Here is a 24,078-nt window from a genome sequence, read left to right as displayed (position 1 = left end):
AATACAATGCCGCGCGGCGCTGTGCGGCGTAAGCGCCATCGACAATAAGGTCCCTTTTCATAGAAAGTTACCCAAATAATAATAAGACAAATAGTGAGACGCCAAGGTCGACTGACAGCTAAAGTAAAGACTGACTGGGTAGCCAGAGCGGACCCCAGGCACCTTTAGTAATTCAACTAGGTCAGCGCTAAGATAGAGAAGGAATTATATTAGGGGGGCTAAAAGCAGTCATTAAGTCCCCGGCAAGCTCGGTTCTCCATACAAACGTGGTTACTTGGTTAGGCTCTTATTTTAAAACGACTAGCTAGATTGCTCTGAAACTTTGTACTTACAACAGGAGGTGTGTCTACTTATAGTATCGTAATTAGTTTATGTAGGTTCAGATATTTACCATAGCAAAATAATACAGCGAAATTATCATACAAAACTTGTTTTTGCTCTATTTCGTTTGTTTTATAAACTGGAGCTATATAAACGAATTACAGGACTAGATATACCTCCTATCATTGTATGTGCAGTTTCATTACAATCCAACACGTAGTTTTAAAATGAGACACATTACATACATACAATGACATGAGGTATATCTAGGTCTGAAATTAGTTTATATAGCTCCAGTTTGTAAAATAAACGAAATAGAGCAAAAACAAGTTTTGTATGAAAAACTTAAATTCGCTGTATTTTTTAACCATGATATCTGAAGCTACATAAACTAATTACAGACATAGATATACGTTATCCTATTATAAGCACAAAGTTTCAGAATAATCTAGCTAGTCGTTTTGAAATGATAGCGGAACTACGTTTGTATGGAGAACCGAGCTTGCCGGTCACCCTCAAACGCAAGCCCGTTTATGCCCCCCGTACATTTACTCATAAACTAATATGCTCGGCGTCTAATACCCCAGTGGCTAGATTTGCTATTCAGGCACAAACCAGGTAATTACATGTAATTTAGCTGCCTGGTATAATTAAATCCATTTATATTCCTTAGACCGTCACTTAGTAAACCTGACTATCATAAATTCGAATTACATAAAATGTAAATGTAATTATTTTACCTACGTTCCACCGTCTTGATTCCTCTTTCGTTACACAAATAACAGTTTTATTATTTATTTAGATATTCTACTTGCGGATAGGACTTTTTTTTATAACAAGACTTTTGTACTACTCTTTACACAATAAATAAAAAGTAACTGTATTATATGTATTAATGTTTTAATGTTTTATTAATGTTTTATTGTATTAATGTTTTATTCTTTAAACTTACCTGTCTAATTTTAAGATGTGTGTGTGTATTATTATTTCTAATATGTATTGTTGTGATCTGTTTTTTTTTAAATTGTATTTGCATGCATTTTTATGTGTTTGACGCAAATAAATAAATGAAATGAAATGAAATATAAGACTGTTTATCTAATTAACAGCTTAATGTTTGATCCCTTTACTGCATTGAAAATAAAACAAATAATACTTTAAGACTATGAAAATCAAAGTACCTATACATGATATAATTACGAAATATCCATTTTGGTGACAACCCTACGCGACTTAAGTAACGTAGTCGTCACGACTCCGGCATGGGATTTTTAGCTTGGCTCCTATTCCAATACCCTCGCCGCCTTAACCAAAATAATCTTGAACTCGCGATTCAAATAATCATAATTTATAAGGCATAGAGCATCAAAGGAACTCTGCTGGGAGTTTCTTTCACTGCGAGATGTCAGAACCCAATAGGACGAGCACATGATTGATGCGACAGTATCTCGCCGCGAGATAGACTACCCGTCTTCTACTAACTGTATGAATTAAAGGGGGACGGGTAGTCTATGTCGCGGCGAGATACTTTCGCGCCAATCATGTGCTAGCCCGGCTGGTGGTAAACGTTATAAGTAGTAGTAGTAGTAAACACTTTATTGCACAAAACAAGTACATAACACAGAGAGAATACAGTAAATGTGTACAAAGGCGAACTTATCCCCTTAAGGGATCTCTTACAGCTAACCTTTAAGTAACTGAGAGAGATACAGACGAAATGGTAGTCAAACTAAGACCTATAAGTAATGACCTAGCCCTTGGGGCAGAAAGCCTCTTAAAATATGGAGTTGGAACACTTGGAACAGGATGAACCAGGGACCAGGAAGAATAAGATAGACAATCTGGTAGGAAAAAAGTGTTGGTGAGTAGCGGCAAGAGCGTGTGTCTTTCAATACGAAGGTCTCGGGTTCAAAACCCCGTCTCGTACCAATGAGTTTTTCGGAACTTATGTATAAATTATTATACAATATATCATTTATATTTAGATGTCGCTTTTCGGTGAAGCAAAACATCATGAGGAAACCGAACTAATATCCCTATACTTTCCCCTATGGGTTGGAAGGTCACACGGCAGTCGCTTTAAAAAACTGGTGCCTACGCCAAATCTTGAGATTAGATGCCAAAGCGGAACCCAGGCTACCATGAGTCGTCGCAAAAAGCTGGAAAAATGATCTGGAGTCGAGGGCAGTGCACAATCATTCGTTACAAAGATATTATCTTTGGGGGAGGCCGATGTCCTGCAGCGGACATCTTTCGGATAGTAATGTTAATGGTCTTTAAGTGTTTTTTTTTTAAATTATATATGTATGTATTATTTATATTACTTCTATTTGTTTAGTTGCATGAGTTGTGTAAAATACTTACTTTGTTTTGTAATTACAACGTGATGTCGCACCGCCTACAAGTTATCTGCTTTGCCCGAAGGTTGACTGGTAGAGAATGCCTTGTAGCATTAAGTCCGCCTTTTGTACATTTGTATTTTCTTTTGTGCAATAAAGATTAAATAAAATTAATAAAGTGAGGTCACACTAAGGGCCTGTTTCACAATGTCCAAGTAAAGTCCTGAATAAGCTACTTGCCACTTATCTGACGAATAAAGTCATCGTTGGCGTTTCACAATCTCCAAATAAGCTTTATCTGCTGGATAAAGTGCTTTTTTTGTAGGAAATTTTATCTGGCAGTTAATTTATTTGTTAATTAGCTATCCAATACTTTACTTGGACAGTGTGAAACAGGCCCTAATTAAACTAGTTTTACACGACGAAGGCTTGGTAAGTCTCGAGAATAATTCTTAACTTGACACGGCCTATTTCCGAGAATTTGACATCTCATTCGCTTTGTTGCTTGGGAAAGATTGTTATCGGGAAGTTTTAGCACTCTACACTGTGAACTTCAAATGGTTATCCTTTAGGTTTTGACACTTTTGACGGCTGATTTCAATGCGATTTTGGGGTGATTTCAATTTTAGTTCTTAATTAAGGAGTGAGGACATTTTCATTATAATAAATAATAAACGGGCGGCCGAAACAAATGATTACGATTCATCACAAATTTTGGTCAGTTACATAATTTTTACAATTAATTTATTGGTCATCACTTACTCCCTGCTTTTTTCCACGGTTCATGGGAGCCTGGAGTCCGCTTGGGAAGTAATCCCAAGAATAGGCGTAGGCACTAGTTTTTACTTGAGCGACATCTGACCTTCCAACCGAGAGGGTAAAATAGGCCTTATTCATATTATATTCAATGACAATATTATGCACTGATGCCCTATTTTCCCACTACCTACCACAAATTAATATACCTACAATACAACCTCATCACAAATGAGTTACTCGAAACATCAAATAAATTGGAAACAATATTCTAATTTCAGCATAATTCTAAACATACTACTCATCGCGGTCTCTATTCTGCTTGACCAGAAGCAAAATGACGTATCTCCATATAAAATTTAATGTACATTCGTCGTTATGGATTAGATGGTAGTATTGAGATGTCACATGGTAATTTATTAGGGGCTTACCGTCCGTTATGAATTATAGCTCTATAAATTAGTAAATGGTAATGGCATTGAGCCTACTTATTTCCAATATCCAAATTAGGCCCATTCGGGCCTTTTAACACGATATGGGAAGATATAGGTGAATAATAGAATAGTGATATATGGAAAAGGTAAGAATGGTGATGATGTAGGTACAGGGTGGGCCTTAATAACGTGACTATCTTATCAAAAATCCCCATGTCCACATAAGTTGGGTATTGAGAGTTTTGTATTCACATTTTAAGTAATTTAGTAGGTGGGTGAGAGAATAAATTAAAACACGACCAAAGGAAGGAAGCGCTAGTCCACTTTCCTCTTAAACCTTGCGGTAAAATCTTTGTTTTCACGTTCACAAAACACAAGCCCTAACGAACAAATAATTGGCAAACGAGAAAAAACGAAGTGACTTAATTACGTCTCACAATTAATGGAATGTCATTTGCAAAAGCGGGAAAAGAATTAATAATAAAAAAGTTAATTTCCGTAATTTGGCATCTTCCTTTGGAAAGTCGAGCGTAATGGGTAACAGTCACGCTGGTTAGATATCTTTGCAAATATTGCATTAGTTTGTGGGGGATAAATTTAAGTTATTATTGTGTGTGTAAATACTTTTATGTTGATTAATTTTCACCAACCATTCATCTTTGTTAATTTTGTTTGCACCTAGTAAATTTTGCATCTAACTATATAATAGTACATTTCGATGCTAGTGCGGAAAGTATGTCATTACTTCACGAGTACCGAGATAGAGGGACGAGTGAAGAATGACATTTGCGCACGTGTATCGAACGACGTTTTCTAATACAGTTGCGAAAAAATAAGAAAAGCAACAAGTAAGGAATGGAATTCGAAACTTTTATATTATTAATTCTGTGACATCATTGACATTGACATTATGAAGAAGTGTTTTTCTAGCTTTTATTCGACTAGAATAGATTTAGTTATTATTATTGAACCCACTTCAATAAAAGTTTTTTTTTTCAAGTGCATGTTCTATAAGACAGAAACAATTGTAAATATTAAAACATTGTACTATTATTACCTAAATATCGTTATTTATGATTATTTGTGTATCGTATATTTATAAAAACAATATCGAATGTTGCCTTTGGAAACTTAAAACATTCTTGCAGTAAGAAAATACGCCTCTTCTTTGACAGGCGTTCCGTTCCATTCAGACAACTTATTAAGAATGGTTTTTCAACATTAAAAAGTAAACGTGTTATAATACTTATAATGATGAAGAGGTAAGTAATAAAATATGAAATATGCATATTTTTCGTATTCTTACATTAACAGTAGGTTTTTATGTTGATTACGACGTTTAAAGGAAACTAATATTAACACTCATCAATAAGTAGTCATGAATTGGAACAAGTTAAAATTTAAAAAAAAATTGGAAAAGTAAAAAGCACTAGTTCACGAAAACCAACATTCCGCACGCTAAACAGCCACGAAAAGTAGCACTTTTTGAGGAACTGTATTAAAAAGTATATATTTATACTTGCGTGCCACTGCCAATGTAAAACCATATATATTCACTTCAGTCCATACCTGTAACAATCAAAATATCACATTAACACATATTTTCACAATTAGAATTACGAGTACACAAATCTATTCAACAGTGTTTAGACATATTAAATTATTTTAAACCGGGTCACTCACGTATTATTAAGTCAAATAGCTCGACATGTAAATTGGACCGAAACATGTCGAGCTATTCGACTTAATAATACGTGAGTGACCCGGTTTAAAATAATTTAATATGTTTGAGTCTCACGGGAGTTTTATAGTTAAGTGTGTTTTACAGTTTAGACACAAATAAGTACATCTGATGCACAAAAGCCAAATATTTCATTTAGAATCATTTATTCATCAATTGTGCATTACAGGTAATGAATACAGGGGCCCTATTCGAGATGCACAACTGTCAGTTTCGGCTTCAACATCAGTTCAACAGTGGAATGAATCATTTGTTCATCAACTGTGGAAAGTATCATTTGGTTGTACACCAAAACTCATTCATTGAAAAAATTATGCAACAAAAATCAACTTTGTTTTCTTACTACTATACGGTTTAAAATGGCTCTGAACTCTGCGTGGTTCGGTTTGGTTTCGTTGTCACCTAACTGTGGATTGCTAATGTCAAATTTACCTATTTGACAACACACGATTTCTTCCATTCAACTGAAGTTCAACACGAAACGTCACTTAACGCATGTCGAATACCGCTCCGGTGTTATAAACAATTTGTTCTCTGTAATATGTCTTGCGACGTACAATGATTTTGGTTACCTAGCACATGCAATATTATTAGAAATGTCACTATATTTAAAATAAAAATAATCAATAAGTTGTAATAAAGTAAGTTACGAATAAAAAGACAGGTACATAAGTTGTAATTAATAATATCATATTTCATATTATCAATATTTGTTTGTTTTTTTTTATATATAGAGAGGGAATGCGTTACGCATAGCACCCAGGCGCAGGGACGGTTATGTGGGACTCCCATACAGGCTAATGGGACCCATGGTTTACCCACTAAACCCCCTCTGTTGCCGCCTTACTACTATAAGGCGAGGTCCCAGGAACGCCAAAGTACTCTTCCGCAACCTCGCCAGAATGTTTCTCTACCTAGCTCAAGTTACATTCGGAAATTACCGACCATCCCACTGTCCATTATGTCTGAACCTTATCGTGCAAGGAATCGAATCAGGCCGTTAGCGAGCCTGGCATTGTTTCACCAGACGTCTGGTCCCCTGGGGCAGCATTGTCTAGGGCCGCATTCCTATCGGAAGCAAATTGATCGACTACGAATTCCAGTCATAGACATATATACCTATAATATTACTTCATCATCTGTGAAAATTTCACAATTAGTGAATGAATGCAGAGGGAGGTACGAGGAGAGGAAAACCGAGGAAAAGGTGGATGGACTGTGTGAAAGATGATATGAAACTAACGCAAGTGAATGATGAGATGACGGGTGACAGAGAGGTATGGAAGAAAAAGACATGCTGCGCCGACCCCAAGTGAATGGGACAAGGGCAAGCGAATGATGATGATCTGTGAAAATTTCAACTGTCTAGCTATCACGGTTCATGAGAAACAGCCTGGTGACATACGGACAGACAGACAGACAGCGGAGTCTTAGGAATAGGGTCCGTTTTTACACTTTGAAATGAAATGAAAAATGCTTTATTGCCACAAAAAAGTAGGTACAGAATATAAACTAACCTAATTTAAATAAACTATTCTAATAATATTAAATATACCTTATAAATCACTTACTTTGGGTACGGAACCCTTAAAATGAAGTGTCGGACGCATCGGTCCTGACTGTTTAAATGTGAATCATCCTTTATTCTTGCTGATGCTGACATTGTCCACGTTAATAGTAACAACTGCTGCAGTCGCCATCTGAATGTCACCTTTATACGTAATCCGAAAGTTTATTCTGAATCGTCTCAGCGTTCGGCTTAGTAATCTATTGGAATAACATTTCTAGTTATAATAAAAATCGTATCTTCATAGGCAATTCAAGGCTTATAAGCTTTTTTGGTGCAGCATGTCCAAGACCGATCGGATAGTCAGGTCAGTTCAATGTGCATTGACAGGCGAAACCAATTATGGAGGTAGTCTTGTTACCCGAAAATGTGGATCGGAAAATGGTTGGTTCGATTGAATTATTTCACAATGGTCATAAAAAGGAAAAACATGATCAAACATAATATTTTTTCGATTTCATTTATATAAAAAACCGGACTTGGAGTCGGACTCGCCTACCGAGGGTTCCGTACTTTTTAGTATTTGTTGTCGTAGCGGCAACAGAAATACATCACCTGTGAAAATCTCAACTGTCTAGCTATCACGGTTCATGAGATACAGCCTGGTGACAGACAGACGGACAGATGGACAGACGGACAGCGGAGTCTTAGTAATGGGGTCCCGTTTTTACCCTTTGGGTACGGAACCCTAAAAATCAACAAAAATTCATCGAAGGGGGGATTGTGACGTCACCGTCTTCTTTTCTTTTTCGTCAGATTTTGATAAAATTTGGTGTTTGAAGTGGTCCTTCATTCTGGGCGGAATAAACACAAAATCCCAATTTATAACATAAAAAATGTATTTCTCCACTGAGTTACGAAAATTCCACACTATATAATTCAAAGGAAGATCTTGTAGGACGTACAGTAATATTGCGCTTATATTATACAGAACTCTATAGGTATATCCACCAAATAGCGAATTCTAATGAAATAAAAACTACAACAAAATAATAATTGGCGCAATTAACTTTATTATTACTGTCGCGAATACAATATAATAAGTGCTCTTACTAACCCTCACACTAACCCGGTAACATGGTGGTGGTATTTTGGCGGTAACCTCAAGTCAGCAGCTTCTCTTCGGCCAGCGTGTTCCAGTCTTCGCGTACGAGCTTCATCGGAAAATAGTCTACGCTCAACAATTACAAAATCGTTTTGACGTATCATGAACAGTAGCAATTACACTAATTAGTTAGTACGCAACCGTATTTTATTTATTTATTTTAAACTTTATTGCACAATATAACAAATAAAGTACAAATAGCAAAAGCATTCTCTACCAGTCAACCATCAGGCTAAACATAATCAGGGTAATGTTTTACATAAAACTTTATATAAGAAAATCGGCACGTATTGCAACCCGAAATGCTTAGATAAATATTAATTCGTGTGTAATATGCATAGGTGTCAAATCAAAAGTGCCTATAAATGTGACATTTTCAATCAAAAGGTTTGTCGTTTGTCAATAAGGCGCTATTTCCATACAGCTTCAATTTGATATCAACCTTATTGACAAGCGACAATGTGGTACCTTTTGGTTGAAAATGTCACAAATACGTACTTAATTTAAATACAAATATTAACCAACCACGATCGTATTCAAAGCACATTAACTTTCTTGTAAATGTAAATTTTGTTGTTATATATTCAACGACAACATACATGCCATATTTCTAATTACTTTCATCCTCTAGGAACCACGGGAATCATGAAATATTCATAAAACATAAGCCGAATGGTTCCATAAATACGCCGTCTTATACCGGCCTATTCTGTAATTCTGTATTACAAACTTGAAATGGTTTTCGTCTCATTTAGATACGATATTGAATTGTGTGAGCGAAATGCCTTACATGACCACTCCTGATTGAACTTATTTTTATCAAGCAGATGGCTCTGCGAGCAATACTACAAATTTATACAGGGTAGCTAAAAAATAAGTGGATTTCCGTTGCCAGGGAGGTTTTGGAATTATACCATAGAGTAACTTATACTAGAGCGGTACTGTCATAGTAAATTTTGTAACCCCAGTAAATTCACTGCCATCTGTCGACACACTTTAAAACTAAAAATGAAGATTTATAAAAATACGATAAAATGTATTTAAATATAGATAAATGATTTTTTTTATATTTGCATTAATTATTTTTATGATTTTGACCCATGTTCTTTCACTGATATGCGTTAAAATTGTTAAATAACAAACGAAACCGTCAACGCCATCTATACGACTGTAGGCCAAAACTAGTAGCGCCCTCTGAACGAGAATCAAATTTTCTTGATTTTTGAGGCACGTTTTTTCCTTAGACTGTATCTATCTATTACGAAGTTATATCTATCTTTGATTATACTAAGCAACTTTTACTATAGAACCAACCATGTTGTAATCGCGAAAAAAAATTTAGGTACACTCCCATAGAAAATGGACCAGCCGAAATGTATGAAACAGCCAAATTTTTTTTCGCGATTTCGGGATAACATAGTAAAAGTTGCTTAGTATAATCCCAAAACGTCCCTAGCAACGGGAAGCACTTATTTTTAGCCACTGTTTTTAGTACTAACGGAAAAAATATTTGCTTGAGTATGAGTTACATATTATTACTGGTGAATTTTCAATATAACTTGGGAGTTGTGACTCCGGTGCCGTTAATGTAGAATATTCTTACGGTAGATGTCACTATGCGTCTCCCTAAGAAAGACAATGGGAAGATCACGCTTCTGGTAAGCTTATAGTATACTCTTAGTAGCTCAGTTGGTTAAAGAGATCGGATCGGTGTTCCGAAAGGTCGCAAGTTCGAACTTCACCGCTTCGGAAAATTGAAAAATTCACTAATTTTTCATCTAACATAAATACTCCTGATTGCATTTCGCCTGCATCAAGTAGCGAGAGCCGCAGCGCTCACGGTCAAGGTCGTATCAAAACAAGATGAAAACCAAATCTTTAAATCAAAATCGGCTACCAAGAATATATTTTATACGTATTTATATAGTAAGGGCAACGTTCACAAGCGGTGTTCGTATTTGTGAGGCAAATTACCCACATTGCTAAGGCCTAATGCTGGAAAGATTATATTCTTCGTGTATTTTGTGAAAATTTTGCGCGGCGTGTGAAATTCGTTATTGCGTAGCTTTTAATGTAACATTTATTCTGTCTGAAAGCGGAGAGTGAGATGAATAAGGTTATTTTATTAGGTTTTATAAATATTTTTACTTATTGCATGAAGTTAACTTAACACAGAAAGAAAACGTCCAACGTCGGGATGTATTATAAATTCAATATACGCGATATAATCCGTTTTCATAGTTTTATTTCATTAACACAGAAAGCTTAATTATCAATATTTAAAAAAATATGTGCTTTTTTTCAATTAAAAGGGTACTTATTGTCGCTTGTCAGTAAGGCGCTATTTCCATATAGCTTCAATTAGAAATCAACCTTATCAACAAGCGACAATGTGGTACCTTTTGGTTGAAAACGTCACATATATAAGCATAGGTTTCGGCACCAGTATCACGTTAAATAAAAAACATTAAATCATAAAAAACATTCAGTATTATTTACCGATTAGCTTTTGCCTGCGGCTTTTGTTAACGATGATTGATTGATGAAAATCTTAAATCCTATACTATAAACTATACTAGTACTTCGTTCACACTTATTATTACACTTGCTATATTTACTGCCTGGCCACGACATTGCGCGACCTGCGGCAGCGGCGGCGGCCGGCGAGCGAAAAGCGAATGTTACAAAATAAAGCGAAAGACCAGGAGCGGTATTCGACATGCGTTAAGTGACGTTTCGTGTTGAACTTCAGTTGAATGGAAGAAATCGTGTGTTGTCAAATAGGTAAATTTGACATTAGCAATCCACAGTTAGGTGACAACGAAACCAAACCGAACCACGCAGAGTTCAGAGCCATTTTAAACCGTATAGTAGTAAGAAAACAAAGTTGATTTTTGTTGCATAATTTTTTCAATGAATGAGTTTTGGTGTACAACCAAATGATACTTTCCACAGTTGATGAACAAATGATTCATTCCACTGTTGAACTGATGTTGAAGCCGAAACTGACAGTTGTGCATCTCGAATAGGGCCCCAGCATAACTACATTAACGATATTACGCTAAATATTAAAAAGCCATTAATAATTCCTGTCCATAGCTTGAATGAAGCATTTAGGCCGTGAATTAAAAAGTTAATTACAGTGAGTGTAAAATGTTTTGACAGGCCATTGTGAATTTTCTGGACGTTCATAAATTTCGCTAGTGGAGCTTTTGAAATACATTCAATGTATAATGGTTATTCTACAGCTCAATTATGCTGTAAATTGTGTAAAAGCTAAAATTTATTATTGTGAATATATTCACAGTTTCAATTCACACTAATTGAATGAAATGAAAGTCTTGTTTAAAATTAGTGACAAAGCTTAATAATTTAGATTTAGGTACGCCGGCTGGGTAGGTGTAGACCTATAGGAATTATTACCTACGGAATTCTTTGCATTCCTCTATTGTTAAGGGTCCTAAAGGACGTATAAATGAAATCGCGGACTGTATAAAAATAGGCTGGTTTCGCCTTAATTACAACGAGAAACCCCGGCCAAACAATTATAAAAACTAATTCGATACTCGTTCGTTGACGGTGAAGTAGGTGAAGCCGAGTCTGTGCCGCGCGTATCGCGCGTCGCTCGCGGCCTGCCGCGATGGCGTCGCGTGCTGTCGGCCTCCGCGCGTGTCCTCCCGTGCGTATGTGATATTTTCTATAAAAAGGGACCTTATTGTCTATGGCACTTACGCCATTATAAACGATGCGCCGATATAAATACAATGCCGCGTGTCGCTGTGCGTCGTAAGCGCCATCGACAATAAGGTCCCTTTTCACAGAAAATTCCCCATATATTCAGTACCAAAGATGGATATAACTCCGTAATAGATGGATACAGTCTAAGAAAAAAACGTGCCTCGAAAATCACGAAAATTTGATTCTTGTTCAGATGGCGCCACTACCTTTGGCCTATTCTCGTATAGAGGGCGTTGACGGTTTCGTTTGTTATTTAACAATTTTAACGCATATCAGTGAAAGAACATGGGTCAAAATCATATAAAAATAATTAATGCAAATTAAGAAAAATCATTTATCCATATTTAAATACATTTTATTGTATTTAAAAAAAATTCATTTTTAGTTTTTAAGTGTGTCGATAGATGGCAGTGAATTTACGGATTTACTATGACAGTACCGCTCTATCCTATTATATCCTCTTGGCCAGTACTTAACAATCTTAAAACTTATATTGTCCGGGATATGGACCGTGATTACCTTTTGTCTTGTTTTCGAGCTCGCGATTTTTCCCATATCCCGGTCAATATAAGTCTAGTGAACCTTTAAAACTGATATTTTTAATTATTATAAACGTCTCATATACAATGTAGCTAAAAATCCGTGGGCAAAAAAATAGTAATATTTTTCTTACTTACACGTTTTTATTAATATTTGAAATTACAATCGTTTAACGCGAACAAATTACTTTAGATTACTCTCTCTTTGTATAATGCCATAAGATGTGAAAATAAGAAGTCTAAATTTAAATCTATGTTAAAAATATACTACCTCAATATTTTGTAGTAATTGTACTACTAAATATATAATTAAGTTAAGTACATATGTAACTAGAGACTGATTACCCCACAGTCAAACTCTTTATTGAGTTTTGCGGGGATATGATTATAGTAAGAATACTCTGTATTTTATTAAATAAATAATTTAAATATATATATATATATATATATAACGCAATCATTTGTTAAAAAAAATCAAAAAGATGCACAATAAAAAAAATTGTCAACATGATTTTAGGTCAAAAACATGTAGCAACTTTCTCGTAAAAACAGCTGCATAAAACCGACGACACGAAATTTAAATTTCATATGATCAACAAGTGACGAATAATATGAAAAGTAAAAACGAGAGCAAAAACGTTTCAGCATAGGGTGACCTTTCTTTACAAATCAGAAAGAAACAAGCCACTTGAAACCTTATTGTTAAGTGGCCAATTACTAAGTAGTGGCCAATAACTATAGCAGTCACCCTATTTTCCAGTAGCTTCAATACACATTTTCTCAAATACCGGAAAAGTTAACAAAACGAAACGTCAAACGAAAACACAGAGAGCGAAATGATAATTTATGCAAGCGACCTAATGACCCAGGCGTGCAATGTAGAGACAAGTTAAAATACAGATTGCATGTCTTTTTTATATTCTTTAAATTAGGGATATTACAATGCACTTATGAAAGTCAGACAGAAACTATTATACCAACCGTTCTAACCCGGTGTGGTGTAGACCACAGCCCCGAGAATATACCTGCGCAAGAAACTCGGCGGGATTTTTTTCAAATAATTATACGTAAAATCTTTATAATACGATTATCTTTACAACAACCTATTATAGATGTCGCTACTGAGAGGTCTTAGGTAAGTGCTTAAATAAAAATAGTTTTTTGTTTTATTTTAAGGTTACGTTACGTCTGTGTATGTTAAATTATATATTATATAGCATTAAAGTCTTAAAATTGTAGCTCTCTACTTCTAAATGTAGCGCATGACAGTGCTTAATGAAAAAAATACTCATCATTAGACATCTGTCTCACAATAAACTAAGTTGAGCATTAAAAAGCTTCAAACTTCAACATTTATTCAGCAAATGGGCCACAAGAGTGCAGCACTTGTACACGTCTGTATAATAATTCATCAACAATTATAATATACTACAACTACCAATTCAAACTAACGTATTACAATTACTTAGAGATGTATAAGGTCTCCTAATGTCGAATTACATAAAAAATACTATAATAATAATATTAAAAGAAACACAGATACACTGGAAAAAATACACGGCTTTCGAACAGCGACTTTCGCAGCCGTGTGAAAAGGTACATAAAAAAACTAAAATTATTTAGAGATGTAAACCGTGTAAATGTCTCTAGATGATGTTCGACAGATGATCGCCGCCGCGATCAATGATTCATGTTAATTCCGTTAATCAATAGTCCGTTAAGCAAACTTTGTACCGACTTGAATAGAACAAAGTGAGGAAGTATCATTATAAACCTCATATTTGCATAGTTGCCAGTGCCACACTTTGTCACAACTTGGTCCAACTCAAACATATTGGTTTTGGTCGCCTAAAGCTCAACTCGTAATACGCAACCCCATAACCGGTTAAGAGACTTCAAAAATTGTAAGTAACTTCCTTATTATTTATTAGTCTCTGATACAAAGAGAAAAATATTTCACTTTTAGACTGTTTCAGGTATCGCGCACGGTTACAATGAAAATTTAATAGTGAAAACTAGACTATTAAAAATGAAAACTGGACCGACAACAGCGGTCAACGGCTGTTTTTAAACGACGATGAAAACATATTCGTAAAGCGAACTGTTTGAATTTCCAAGTTTTTTTTTTATCTATTAAAACTGGAATAGTGGCGCAAAAAAATTGGGAACTTCTGTTCGTATATCAGATAAAATATTTCTCGTCTCTGATTGATAGGACATTTTATTTATATTATCTACCGATAATAAACACACGCTACCAAGTAGTATGATTCTTGATATATTACGATAATAGTTATTTTCGATACAAGTGCGGAAAAGAGGAAATTCGAAACGAGTGGCGATAAATTAAAACACGACCGCAGGGAGTGTTTTAAATCGAAACGAGTTGCGAATTACCTATTCGCACGTGTATCGAACAACGTTTTACAGTACATATGGCCCTTTAAACTTTCGACATATGCACGAAAAGTGCTCTTTTTCGCACTAGTGCGAGAAAGTAGCACCATATGTACTGTAAAATTATTAAATTAATTGTAAGAGATAGCAACAAAATCAATCAACAACAAAGATAACACAAAAACAATCTGTTTTGCCGTTCCCAGTACAAAGGTGCCCAAAATGCTTGTGCAGCACAAATCTTCAGATAACTTTAGTCCATATTATACAATTATAGCCGATTCAAATACGTAAATATATTTTTTAAATAATGTTTAGTACCTATTATAGATAGCATTAATACAAATATCAAAGCTCTAAAATAAATACAAGAAGTTGAATTCAAATAGTGTTAGTTTGCGGTATATAAAAACTCACAAATATCATAATAACCAACATAATATTGACCCATTTCTATTGTTACCCTGTACCAAAGAGGATATAATAAGATAGAGCGGTACTGTCATAGTAAATTTTGTAACCCCAGTAAATTCACTGCCATCTATCGACACACCTTAAAACTAAAAATGAAGATTAAAAAAATACGATAAAATGTAATTAACTTGGGAACAATTTGTTAAATAAACGTCAGGTGTATAGTAAATGTTTAGTAGAATTTATTAGCGAGTAGGAAGGATAACGGCTTTGAAATGGCGCTGCACGTTAGGAGGCTTTAAAATGTTTACATTTGTTTTTAATTGTCTAAATTATGTCAAAAGAGTATGTTCTCAATTTAGTGGTATGCTTTTTATTATTGTGTACAAGGCTTCACATAGCATTAACATATTTTATTAAATAATATCATCCGTACTACCAAAGATAGATATAACTCCGTAATAGATGGATACGTTACTCTATGGTACTACATATACAACACAAGCCTTATTGAGCTTACCGTGGAACTGTCAATTTGTGTAAGAATGTCCCTATATTATTTATTTATTATTTATATCATAGAGTAACTTATACTAGAGCGGTACTGTCATAGTAAATTTTGTAACCCCAGTAAATTCACTGCCATCTGTCGACACACTTTAAAACTAAAAATGAAGATTTATAAAAATACGATAGAATGTATTTAAATATGGATAAATGATTTTTTTTATTTGCATTAATTATTTTTATGATTTTGACCCATGTTCTTTCACTGATATGCGTTAAAATTGTTAAATAACAAACGAAACCGTCAACGCCATCTATACGACAGTAGGCCAAAGCTAGTAGCGCCCTCTGATCGAAAATCAAATTTTCTTGATTTTCGAGGCACGTTTTTTCCTTTCACTGTATCCATCTATTACGGAGTTAAATCTATCTTTGCCCAGTACATTTTTGCACCATTAACACCATTCAGCCCGACACGTCAGAATGACAGCGGAACCTTTCTTCCAGATATTGGCGCGTGCCTCTCGTGAGTTCTTCGAATATTGCGTGTTTGAGTAGAAATGGCTAACACGGTTAGAGATGTGGCCAAATTCGGGAATTATACCGATTTATTTATACAATGCTTAGAATTGTAAAGGATAAAAACCGCCCAAGTGTTCCGTACCATTACGGAAAAAAACAGCAAAAAAAATCACGTTTGATGTATGGGAGCCCCATTTAAATATTTATATTATTCTGTTTTTAGTATTTGTTGTTATAGCGGCAACAAAAATACATCATCTGTGAAAATTTCAACTGTCTAGCTATCACGGTTCATGAGATACAGCCTGGTGACAGACAGACAGACGGACAGACGGACAGACGGACAGCGGAGTCTTAGTAATAGGGTCCCGTTTTTACCCTTTGGGTACGGCTAAAAAGGAAATATTCGCTGTCAATAGGCAAGTCTTGGTAACTCTGGTGGTTGTGAGTTTGAATCTCACCCGGGACAATGTTTTTCCACGTTTCCTTTATTAAAGGGGCCCACAGACTATCAGTTCGCCGGACGATATCGGCCTGTCATTTGTTCGGAACTGTCAAATTTTTGTTCTACGTGACAGGCCGATATTGTCCGGCGGACTGATAGTCAGTGGGCCCTTTTATTAGCATTGTGGTATCATTTGCGGACGTTTCTGTTTATTAAAAAAATATTTATTTATTCGTTTAAGTAAATTACCCATCAGTCAAAGGTAAAAAGGAATGTTTGTGATTTAACCATGATTAAAAATTCTATGTTACACAAAAAAATTACAGGATAAAGGAGTAAAACACATTTACAGTACATATGGTGCTACTTTCTCGCACTAGTGCGTAAAAGAGCACTTTTCGTGCATATGTCGAAAGTTTAAATAGCCATATGTACTGTAAAACGTTGCACGATACAAATAGGTAATTCGCAATATGTATTGGTGAACGTTCGACATGAGAGAGTTTTGAGAGAAAAGATTTGTTGATTCGTCAAAGTAGGTACCTGTCACTCAAAGATTTGGCATAAAATTGAAACATCTATTATCACGATGAATATTTTTAAATGTTCAAAGGGTCTTTAAAAATTCAAGGATCGATCACTCCCATGGAAAATATAATAAAATAAAATAATTTCGTATAATTTCTTAAAATTTGATTTTACAAAAAAAAAAATAGTTTTCGAATAAGAAATCAATGCACCTAATCAATTGTTTCATTCAATCTTATTTCAAGACAAAAAACGGAATAATAAAAAAGAATATTGGAAAAATGGGACTCCCGAAGCACATCACTAACTCAAATCCCAAGCCCAACCCGGCAACTACTTGACATTGTTCGCTCTTTTCCACTCAAGTTCGAAAGGAAAGAAAGGGATAAAAGATTCAAAACGTGTCCCAATCGTGTGGGAATAACCAGGGCAGCCGATAAAGGCTATATAAGAATTCTATTCAACGCGTTCCGGATACCGAGCGGAGGTTCTATGCCATTGTGTGCGCCAGACGATGCATATTTTGCCTATTTCACGTTTGGAGGTGTTGAACGAACGTATAAATGTATAACGTAATAGTTAAGCTGCTTGTTCTGGCTGGGTTTGATGTGATATTCCTATTGTTTTATGCGAATTTGGGAGTGTAATTTAATAAGAAGTATGAACAGCTGGCATTGCAGTCGGTTGAATAAATAGATTAAGAGGATAGTTGGACGACCGTTTTTCCATACAAACGTAGGCCCAATTTTCCTTCCTATACATTGACATTATGGAAAATATTTTTACACAATTTATTATATTAACCATAGCTATTGTTTGACTTTATTAGATTTTTATTACTCTAAGAACAAATTAAATTATTTTCTATGAAAATATTTTAATTTGTGGTTTTTCAAGTAGACACACTACTATTTAAACAGGGCAGGGGGCGCCACAAGCCTTCGGGAATTGTCATATACTTGGAAATTTCGACCCATGCCATCGTGACCGGATAGCCGAGCGGTTCAGGCACCTGTCCGGTAAACGGGGTACGCTGGTTCGATTCCAGCTCTGGACACTGGAGGCTTTGGTCATTTTTTCCTTCGTATATGACATTTATTTCAGTTTATAGATTTTTATTATCTAATTATGTTATTTGTTATTATGTAACTGGATATTTCAGATTTTACGCAACACTACTTACGCATTAGTTGGAAAACATTAAACACCAAATATCAAAGACCGAAACAAGAACGTAGGTACGCAATAACCCGCAGAAAATCACTTAACAATAGCGCATATTGACAAAATGAAATTGCGTCAAGATGGGCCTACACGTGCTAACGCCGAATAAAATTTCATAGAAAGCTTGGCAAACAAAGCTTGATGGGCCCGGCCATTAGGGGCCATGCATAAATTGTTAGTTTAGTGACAACCCCGCTCGGCGACGGGTGGGTGTTTTTATATTTGTTGGGGTAAAGGTCGATTATAAAGATAGGTGTAATATTTTGATTTAATAGCCTTAAATTGTAAAATTTTGATTTGAAAGCCTGAAATTATTTAAAATACGGGTTGAAATAATTATAAGTAGGTACTATAAGTTTTTTTTACAACACTTGATTAGTACGTCGTGATTTCCACGACGACGTGACAGAAATGGTAATAAAATAAATTAAGCGTTTTGTTTTAGTTTATTTTTATTTTAAGGCCTTATATTGTTGGTTGTTTATACTACTTGTTCTTAGGTAAATAAAATTATAATATCGCAATGAAGCGTAGTTTTTTTCATGAATAAATTAACCATTTTAAACAGGGTTTCTTACCTTAAAAAATACGTTTTTACATGGGAATCAAATTAACACCTACAAAAGTCTCTACCTTTATTCATAAAGCTTAACAAGCTTCTGTAAAAAAAAAACCTAGTTCTATCGAACACAGCAAAAGTTAAAAATAAGATGACGTATGACGAACAATTTATCAACCGTTCATTAGATTTGACAGACGATGATGAATAAGGCCTTATTATTTTATCCGTATCCTATGGTTAACAAGCATACGGTAAATACGTAAACTACTGCCATAGAGCACCATCCATTTATCCCGATTTATCTGTCCACATTCACACAAACATTTTAATGAGGCGTGTACTTCGGGACAAACAATGTGATGCATTATTCAGAACAATAGTGAATACAAATGACACCTTTAATCTACATCTCATCCATTAAAATTTAAAGCCTGTTCACACGCCACACGCGTTTTGGGTACGTAGGTGAATTACCATATTGTAATTAATTACCGATGTTAGAATATGGTGTTTCTTCTGACATATTATAATAGGGTGTAACTATAATCGTTTTTGAGTGTGTTTATTATTATTTTAACTCGCATGCCCCAAGTTAATAGAATTGATGATATTACCTCGATTTATTGGCCTTATTTCTATATTTTAAGATTTTTATACAATACAAATACGAAAAAAAAGATAAGAATACTTTATGTAAAAATAAAGTACTTTATACATGTACTAACTACATGCTTTATGTTTCTGCAAATAATTTAGCGTGATTGTTTTTTTTATAACGATAGCATGACAAGAATTTAAATATAAATAACAGAAGTGTCAAAAAATAAATATAAATGTAAAAGAAATAGAAGAATGTCAAAAAACCGCAAAACTACTATGAAAATTATACAGTATTCCAATTTAATGCTCGACTGCGTATTTAATATACAGGGTGAAAAAATAATGGGCCCTGGAGGGAAAGTGCCTTAAACCCTTTTGTTTGCTCATTTTACTTAAAGGAAACATCTTTATTTTTTTAAAAGAAACATAATTGCATTCAAAGGCTTTTTATTTTATTTTTTCGACTGTCTAAAATATTGTACAGTACTAAATAATTTATTTTATGGATTATTTTGTACGACAGACGAGTGTAAGATCTAATATTTCTTGGAAAGATGTCAGTCATATCATTAACTGTATCGACGACTCGAAATAGCAAATGCTTATTATTTTGCATTTTTAGTCGGTTCGATTCCCGGGCGAGACAAGCTAATTTAAAAAAAATCTTTAAATGCAGTTTTGTTTCTTTTTAAAAATAAAATAATGTTTCCTTTAAGTAAAATGAGCTAACTTAAGTTTTAAGGCACTTTCCCTCCAGGGCCCATAATTTTTCTCCACACTTTATAGCGACAAAAAGCAGCCGCGAAGCCCGCGAAGCGCCCGCAGCTGCTTACATTTTTTTATCGTTCATTTGCTCGTGTGTGTAGCCTTTTTCCAGACTACCAGACAATTCATCCTTCATACAATTCGTGGGTTGTTGTGAGATAAATACATGTGGGTACAATACATTTAACAAATCGTTGATTCCTCGAATTATACCTAGAGTCTATAAAATATTTAGATATGTACGGTTTCACTCACTATTATTTTTTGTCGCTTTTGGCGACATGTTTCGGATTCATCGGGAATCCTTCCTCAGGCACGAGAGTCCGCGGCGGCTGTACTTCGTGCACTTTAAAATTTGTCTCACGATAGTTTAATTTCGATTATAGTCTATAATATAATAATGGTTTACTAATGTGTTGCAGAAAATTTTTTGACATATTTTTGTTTATGTATGTATTAGAATAAATAAATAAAAAGTTTACACCACTGTACCTCCTGAGCACCTGATGAGTTTCACTAATTTACTTATTAGGTACTACTTTTTTTAATTACTAAATTACCTAATAACCTTAATAATTACCTTAAGGCCTAACTAATTAAATTACGTAAAAAAATATATCTTTGATTTTTGGTTATGTATAAAATTGCTATACTAACACAAATTCTAAACACGATAAAAGTGCCCATACTGTTGATAAACTGGCACCTACTCAGATAAAAGAAATTTAGAAATTCATTGCATTACTAATAAATAACGCTATTATTTATTTTAATTACGAATTCGTCACGTGCACACTTTTGTTTTATCAATTCACTCAGGTGTAGTATTGCAACCAGATTACATTTCTGCTTAATTACAAAATGTAATTTCAAATATATTTGAAATTACATATTGTAATTTATTCCACAAATAATGCCAACAAACTTGTGAACATACATAAACAATAAACCATATATATATACATTCTACATCATTACATTAATCATCATTATATTAAAATTTATTACAATCATTTTCTACAATTTAATTGAAAAACCGGCCAAGTGCGAGTCGGACTCGCGCACGAAGGGTTCCGTACCATTACGGAAAAAAACAGCAAAAAATCACGTTAGTTGTATGGGAGCCCCATTTAAATATTTATATTATTCTGTTTTTAGTATTTGTTGTTATAGCGGCAACAGAAATACATCATCTGTGAAAATCTCAACTGTCTAGCTATCACGGTTCATCAGATACAGCCTGGTGACAGACGGACAGACGGACAGCGGAGTCTTAGTAATAGGGTCCCTTTACCCTTTGGGTACGGAACCGCAAAAAGCACAAATTATTAAATAAGTTGTCTCGATTTATATTAACAGAATTATTGTGTATTATTATTAGTTACTTTATTGTAACTTTAGTGTAACTTTATTATTATTAGTTACTTCCATAGTTTATAATAACGCATTTAAAACTACATATGTACACATTTTATAGGTATTCCAAATGTACGAGTACCTATAGCATACTTGTTAGTACAGTTAGTTACATTACACATATGATCGGTAACGTGTTTGTGGGCAAGTTTCCGACTGTCAACGGTAGGCGTCTTATCGCTCCGATAAATCGGCCTCTGATATATATATCGGGGATTAACATGATACGCGCTTTGATTTTGTGACTAGTGAAAAACGGTATAAGTCGCATACAAATTGTATGGAACTTTTACTTACTGTTTTTCATTAGAGCAAAATATTTGGTGTAACGGTATACTGGATTATTGGTTAATGTTGGTTTCATCATGTGTGAGATTAGATGAGCTTTAGTAATGTTAATAATTATAGAGATTGAGAATAAATTAATAATAATTTTATAGAATATTTTTTAAATACATGGTAGTGGTTGCAAGAATGCTGTGATTGCAAAATCAAATGATATTGTAAATTAGGATTTAAATTAAGTACAAAACAGAAATTTTGCTAATTTCTACATTATACTGAACGCTGTAATTATATTTAGTATTTCGATATACATAATTTTGTAATTGTATGTTGATATCCAGTAAGTTCGGTCTAACGAGAATCAATCGGAGTAAAAAGTTCGAAGGCCGTAGAAAAAAAAAGGTCTATTATTTGCACTTTTCCATATATATATATATATATATATACTAGCTTTTGCCCGCGACTTCGTCTGCGTGGACTTAGTAACCCCAGCTAGAGTAAGAATAGCGCCTGGACAAAGTCTTATAGCAATTATTCAATTTGAGCATATTATGCACACAAATTAGCAGACACTTCATTAATTATCTCAATTCCACCCCGCTTTTTACTTTCTTAAGGGATGATTTTCGGGATAAAAACTATCCTATGTCCTTCTCAGGGACTCAACCTATCTCTATGCCAAATTTCATCTAAATCGATTCAGCGGTTTAAGCGTGAAGAGGGAACACACAGACAGACAGACAGACACTTTCGCATTTATAATATTAGTATGGATATATATATACAGTCAATAAATTTGTTTTCTGTGCCAGTTTGTACCTTGTCACAGTGACAATAAACATGAAAGCCGCTAAATAAAAGGGATCTGATATTACTGGCACTGTGACAAAGTACGAAGACACACAAAAATCTAATTCCTTGAATGTTAACCTATATATAAAATGTGGTATTTTCTATAAAAAGGGACCTTATTGTCGATGGCGCTTACGCCATTATAAACGATGCTCTGATATAAATACAATGCCGCGCGACGTTGTGCGGCGTAAGCGCCATCGACAATAAGGTCCCTTTTAATAGAAAATGACCCAAATTGTTTCCCAACCATCTTACATTCATACAATAACATTAATTTGTACCATAAATCTAAACCATTTGTATTTTACCGACACATCGAAACCTGACTCTTCATTACCATTATCAATTATTGAAATGGAGTCATATCTTTACTACGGCACTAAATATTCCGAATTTGCATCTCACTTTAACCAGCCAGTTTAAATTAAGTCTTAGTTTCATTAAGATAAAGTTGAATTTGAAAGGCATATACAAATTAAACGCTATTTTATGATTTCAACTTGCGCCCACGCACAATCCGAGATCACAAGAACTTAATTAGTCTTTTCACAGACTCTGTGGATTGTTATTTATTATCAGACGCACAATCCAACTGATTGTATGATGACAACATACAAAGATAAATGCATTTAAATATTTTAAATGAGCTGGAAATAATTACTCTTATTTCAAAATAAATTGTACAGGAATAAATTGACTTAAATTTACATTTATGGTAGGTAGGGTAGGTACAGCATTCTTATCATTTCACTCACTATTCTGTTGGAATTTGGAGACAATTAAGTACCTACTTAGGAATAAATTGACTTAAATTTACATTTATGGTAGGTAGGGTAGGTACATCATTCTTATCATTTCACTCACTATTCTGTTGGAATTTGGAGACAATTAAGTACCTACTTATCTATAAATTATTCTCTGCTGTTAAATTATAAAGGCTAGATTTAATATCGCGGCTAAAAAGAGATCTTAAACGGTTTATGAGTAAAAAGATAATTAAGATAATTTATATCTAAAT

At 34.3% G+C, this 24,078-nt stretch overlaps 1 protein-coding gene across 1 annotated transcript in view; it reads right to left on the bottom strand.

Moving 5' to 3' along the window:
- LOC134745925 (G-protein coupled receptor Mth2-like) overlaps positions 1-24,078 on the bottom strand; it is a 184,173-nt gene that overhangs the window by 101,391 nt on the left and 58,704 nt on the right. The window lies entirely within an intron of this gene.

This window comes from Cydia strobilella, chromosome 12, assembly GCF_947568885.1.
Source record: "Cydia strobilella chromosome 12, ilCydStro3.1, whole genome shotgun sequence".
In the NCBI taxonomy this organism is placed as follows: Eukaryota; Metazoa; Arthropoda; class Insecta; order Lepidoptera; family Tortricidae; genus Cydia; species Cydia strobilella.
Note: the sequence above shows the minus strand (reverse complement) of the source record. Positions and strands in the feature narration are given on the sequence as shown.